A 6484-nucleotide genomic window follows, 5' to 3' on the forward strand; every position below is an offset into this window, starting at 1 on the left:
TCCCAGGAGGCCATCCCTATTACGAGCATTAACGCCGTCTGTTAGGCACATCTGTTAATTTTTGCACCCCCGACTTGTAGGCAGTTTGACCACGATTTCATTCCAGTGATGCCGCATACGAGGAAGAGCCCAGAGCCGATGGTCTCTGACGGCAAACACATTCTGATACGCCTAATTAAAATGTATATAGCGTGTTGTGACAGGACCGTTATTGACTTTTAATGTTTTTTCTCCTTTGCATTATTCAAAGCCAAAGAATTGACAGTTTCAAATTAAGATACAGATCAGCGGATGTGATACAGAAATACAAAAAGAGGCGATAGGTTGTCAGCGAGTTGTGTTCGAAGCGGAATCTCGAGGGAAATATAGCTCGCGCGCTCGAGGTGCGAAGATACAAACCGGTGTGAAATATTAGCCAACTTTTCGTATGGGCGAGCGACGTCATTTATTTTATGTAAATACGTATCAAAAGTTTGTCATTTTGTTATTTCGTGATGTGTTTGCCTGATCTTGATTCCGATTCGACCGTTGCATTATTATTTTACATTGTCACGTATCGTATGTGGGCGTAGTCCGAAGGGACTATGATAACAGCTAGGATGAAACAGTTTAACTAATGTTTTTGGACATTCCAGTCAAATTTAAGGTCATTCTCATTCCTGGAATCAGACCTTATAGGAAAAGAAAACGTTATTTAAAAGTTAGATCAGATTATGCGCACCAGTGCTAAAATAAAAATCTAGCACTCTAGCATTTACCACGTTATCAGTCAAGTACATATTAATTTCTGAGAAAAATCCTAGAAGAGGTCAACTTTGTTTTTAAAAAGTGCATATTCTTCAGTACTTTCCTTGTGTTGGCTCCTAATTATGACGTCATCATTGATTTTTTTAAATGACAACCCCCACGTTTTTTTCTTTTTCTGATAGGCCTTGGTACTAGCTAAACGATGAATGAAAAAAATTGATACCTTCCATAACAATTTTTTTGAGAAAATGACAAACTTTACTTCAAAAATTTAATTTAATTTTTATTGTAAAAATTTTAATTGACATCAAACAAAGACAAACAAACATGTAAGGTTAACAATAAAATTCAACACAAAGATTGAAATTGTCTCCCGCCAACCATTTAGCACTCACCGACACTTTGTACATTGCGCTCAGTAATGTCAGGGCTTAGTTGTTCCGTTTCAGCGCGAATTCTCTGCCGCAAATCTTTTAAATTATTTGGTCTTTTAACTAAATCTATATCCATAAACGGAACAGACGAGTGATTAAGTTAATTGTTTGTGTAGACAACTATTTTTTAACTTTTAACAATCTAATAACAATTGTGCTTAAATTTCAATAAAGGAAACATGTGTTAAAATTACATTTTTTAACTTGAGGTCATTTTGTTATTACTAATTGAATCTTCACTGTCTAAAATATCTGCATTTTTAATTTCATAAAAATTCGTTGACAAATAACCGAGATACTTATTAAGCCCGAAAGTCTTAAGTAGGACGTAAAATGTTACTTCTGGACCAGGACATTTGGCGTCTTAAAAAACAAGGCAGAATCCCAAAAATTTAGCTGTTTTCCCAAAAGGAAACAGCCGAAAAAGGCCTAAAATCCTTCAAAACGCATTAATTTTTATGCACCCCAAAAGTACCCAAATATCTGTAGACCACCAAAAATTGGGCACACGAAAGAACCATGGAAAACTTACAAAATACATACCTCGTTTTTAAACACCCCAAAAAGGCTTTTTATTTCTGGACCAAGGCATTTGGCGCATGCAAAAATCATTAAAAAACGCCCAAAGACCAATGAAAAGGATACGAAACAATCGAAAAGAGCCCAAAATCCTTCAAAAATAATAAATTTTTATGCACCCCAAAAGTAATCATTGAAAAACAATCCTATTCAAATCTCCCGGTTTTCAACACCCCAAAATGAATTTTTATTTCTGGACCAAAGCAATTGGCGCCTAAGAAAAAAGGAAAATTAGTCCTAAAAAGTTATTAAAATTATTGAAAAGGTCAAAGTTCCTCATTTTTAGATACCCCAAAATGTGGTTTGTCAAGTATATAAATATTCTAACTTTAGAAATCAAGAAATTATTGATAATTTCTTAGAGGGGAGAATCATATAAGAAAATAATTCATCAACAACTTAAAAAGCAAATTATAATGAAAAGAAAAAAATATTTTTTTTTGAAAAAATGGCAAATTTTATTTAAAAAAACAAAAAACAAATACAAACAACCATCTAAGGTTAACAATAAAGTTTAACGCAAATGTTTAAATTATTCCCTGCCAAACATTTGGCACTTACCAACACTTTGTACACTGCGCTCAATAATGTCATGGCTTTTTGTTCCATTTTACAGCGAATTCGCTCAGTAAATCTTTTGAATTGTTTGGTCGATTAAAATAAACCTTCTGTTTTAAATAAACCCATACAAAAAACAAATTTACATTAAAAATTAAATTTTTAAAATAAAAATTGCCACTTTCTCAAAAAAATTGTTATGTAAGGTACCAATTTTTTTCATTCGTTTTTTAGGTAGTAGAAGCGTCTATCAAAGAGAGAAGAAAAAAGTGGGGTTGTCATTTAAAGAAATTATTGATGACGTCATTGCGCAATGCCAATGACGTCATTTAAACAAGTTGGACGTCTCAGGATGTAATTTTTTTAAATAAAATCGACCTGTCTGAGCAATTTTCCAAAAAACATCACATAACGCTACTATGAATTTTGTTCCAAACTTTATGTTCACACTGTATCGTGTGTTCCAATAAAAACTCACTCGCAGTAAGCCATGACTATAGAGATAGATAGACTGGTCATGTCGATTTTAGGATCACTGAAAGTAGTTCATTTGTTACTTACAAATTTTCATCATATTGTGAGTGACAGATAACCTATAAATTTACTTTAGTAGTTCATTTCACATCTGGTACTAAGACATACGTCACTTTTGTCATGGCTTGCTGCGAGTGAGTTTTTTGTGGAACACACGATATATTTATTAATGAATTGTTGCAAAAATTAATTTTTCTACTTCTTCAAAGTTTATATGTTTACCGCAACTACATATCAATTCACCAGCGCCCATTGATGGCACTCGTTTTTTTTTACAAAGAAAATACAAGTTTTAAAATTTATATCAAATTAAGAGCTTTTAAAAAATTTTTTTTTAATTGTAATAATTTTTATTAAATAACATTTTTTGTTCGACACTGTCAGAATTTGAGAATTTTCTCTCGTGTGAACGGATTTTGATAAATGTCATAACTTGTCAAAACGAAACGTCAAACTAATTTTAAAGATTTTAAGCGATCTGAAGCCTTTAAGGGGCTTGTCGAACAAAAAAACGTTGTATTCAACTCGTTCTTGTGTAAATTGGCCTTTTTTTGGCACTCGTGGGCCTTTAAAACGCTCGTTTCACTCGCGTTTTAAACTCGCCCACTCATGCCAAAAAAGCCCAATTTACACACGAACTCGTTAAATAAACTACTATTTTAATTTACAATGCGAACATTTCCGATAATAATGCGGAATCTGGAAAAGTGCCCCGAATGCTTGCAGCGTTTCCACGTTGAATGGCAAGGAAAATCCTCTTTAAAAATTAATATAATGTATTCTATATTCATTGTTTTCATTTATTTTTTAATCACACTCTCAACCTGAGGTTCTACATTAATATCATCACTAATGTCAAACTCCTGTGTAATTGTTAACTTTTCTCAGGTATATCAAATTTGTAAATAACTTGACTTCACGCGTAATACTATTACGCGATATTCTACAAAATTAAGTAATAATTTCTGAAAATAGATCGAAATTTCAGAACGTGAACTGCAGTTTGACTAGATTTTTCTCTATCTTGTCACTTTCCTTGTCCTGGAAACATTACTAGAGTGGGAACGTAATTATGTAGGTACATAGTTTTTTTACTTTTTACCTGAAGATTCTTTCAAACCTTATCAATTGCCAGGTCCATTCCTCTGACATTGTCTTTGTTTAATCTCAAGAATAGAGTGAGCTATTTAAAATAGGCTTAGTCATTAATTGAGGCATGCTGTTCTTATTGTACAAAACGAATAACCTCACACCACTTTCTTAAATTGTAGCCCGCACTGCAGCGGTGTGGCAGTCAAGTTAGTCCAAATTTATACCACACGCGTTTTTATTTTCTGTAGCAGAAGTGGCGTGACAAGGAGGAGTTATCTATCAGAAGCTTATATACTGGCATTGGCCACTGTGAAATCTGAAGTGGCAAACATGAAGAAGGCGTATGACACTGTCCTGCAAGAAAAAAATGTAATACATAATGTTCTAATCCGACTAAAAGAACAAAGAAATAAAATAAACAACGAATACGAAATATTGAAAAATGAGACAGACAAAACGATAATTATTACACTTCGGAAGGAAGTTAAGAACAAGAAAATTCAGGCAAAAAGCTTGCAAAACAACATACAGGCGCTAGAAGATAAATCGAAGCAATCAGAAACAAACGAGCTTGCATTGCAAAGTAAACTTAATCACATCATACGAAGAACTTAACACATGTAAATCGAAAGTAGTAACAAGCTACGAGGAACTTAACAAATGCAAATCGAAACTAATGGAATGCTATGAGGAACTGCGCAGAAAATAAAATCACTTGGTAAGTTAATTTGTTTATTTATTTTATAATAACGAGTGTTCAATTGAATTGTTCATCAAGTAGCCTTTGAATTTTTCACAACATTGTGAAGTAGTTATGTCTTGGAAGAGCAATGACAAAAGTTAGGTTAGGACCACGTTGAAAAGTGACATTTTTCACTAAATTCATTTTATACGGGGTCATTATAAATGATTGTCTCATCGCAGTAGTAGAATGTCGAGTAGAATGTAACATGAGTGAGACTAGCATCGCCGATAGGTAGCGCTGCTGGCGGTCGTGTAAATTTGTCTACTAGTTTCTCTAACGTTGCGAAGCTAGCGGCACATCCCAAATTTGTGCGGGTTTTCAACGCCAACTGCGATGGGACAATCATTTATAATGACCCTGTATTTATACCTAACGTGAATCCCAGGTTATCAAAAAGGTTTATAATTAGAGCAGGACATGTCTTTGGCCATAGGTTTGGTATCATTGAACACAAAACTTCTTAATTTGATGAAAGTCGCAGCGATGTGTAATCTGCAAAATTTTAGGTTAGATGTGGTTTTTTGTGAAGGCATTAAATACACACAAAGACAATTTTAAAATCATAGAAGATGTTGAAAATGTTGACCACCACTCTACGATGAAAATTTCTCATCACAATTTCCAGCATCATCGGATTATTGTTCATTTCCATTATTTTATACTGAATTCTCTACTGTAAGTCGACCAAATTTGCCACAGGTGTTTGAAAAATACAATTTTTTAGATAAGGCCATAGGAAAAAGTCACACGGCGTCAAATCACAGGACCGTGGAGGCCAAGGAATTTCTGCAATGCGACTAATTATTATCCGATCATCAAAAAATTCTCTTAAAAAGTCTAAAGTTTGTATTGTACAGTGAGGAGTTGCTTCATCCTGTTGAAAATAAAAATTGTGAATTTCATCATGATGCTGTTGCTCAATAAATTAATTCAAAATTTCAGTTCGATATCTTTGGGCAGTCAGTGTACTTAATAAAAACGAAATTTAATATTCTAAACAAAACATATTCTTTTGTTTTATGTTACCTTGAAAAAATATTGGTCCAATTATTCGTCTTTGACTAATTGCTGCAAAAACACTAATTTTTTCAGCATATAATGCTTCTTCGACATTTTCATGTGAATTTTCAGTACTCCATATTCTGAGATTCTGCGAATTTAAATATCCTGAAGTATGGAACCATGATTCGTCTGAGAAGATAATCTGTGAAAACTCCACATTATTGCCTATGTTGTCGCGGTGCACCCGAACTGCGGTCAGCGGTCAGAAGCCCAATAATCCGACACCTGAATTGCGGTCAAAGAATTTTAACTTACCTGGTCGTCTCTAATCTTATCTCGAACTGCGGTCAAGAAAAATTAACTTACTAGGCAATCACGAACTTTTTGGGACCGAGTTGGCTATGATCATCTACTGTTTTTGTTGGCAGTATTTCGGTGTTGGCTTCCCCCACCATGCCATGAATTGCAATTAAACTTTATTATATTTAAAACTTTGGAAACAAACACTTATTTACAAAACAGTATTACTTACAAAACTTGTGAGACACGCATTTAACATAATCATACTAATTTTTTGGTATTAAGGTGTTCAATCTTAGAGTTAATAAAATTCTGTTTTCGCGATAGTCAAATGTTCCATCAACAAAGAATATTTGTTGATTACACATAAATTGCATGTTACTTTCACAAGAAAAGATTCTTGCTGTTAATTGATAAAAAAATTTCACCTCTTGAGGTCTTGACCGCAGTTCGGGAGGAGATTAGTAAGAAGGATTATGACCCTTTTTACCTG

The 6484-nt window shown here is 33.7% G+C and overlaps 1 long non-coding RNA gene across 1 annotated transcript; it reads right to left on the bottom strand.

The window, feature by feature from the left end:
• Positions 1-4673: 4673 nt before the first annotated feature.
• LOC138127430 (uncharacterized) lies at positions 4674-6227 on the bottom strand. Its single transcript, XR_011158231.1, has 4 exons — positions 6007-6227; positions 5716-5893; positions 5234-5475; positions 4674-5181 (listed from the first exon to the last, which is right to left on the bottom strand). It is a non-coding gene; the product is annotated as an uncharacterized lncRNA (long non-coding RNA).
• Between the last annotated feature and the right edge of the window lie 257 nt (positions 6228-6484).

Source organism: Tenebrio molitor, chromosome 3, assembly GCF_963966145.1.
Source record: "Tenebrio molitor chromosome 3, icTenMoli1.1, whole genome shotgun sequence".
In the NCBI taxonomy this organism is placed as follows: Eukaryota; Metazoa; Arthropoda; class Insecta; order Coleoptera; family Tenebrionidae; genus Tenebrio; species Tenebrio molitor.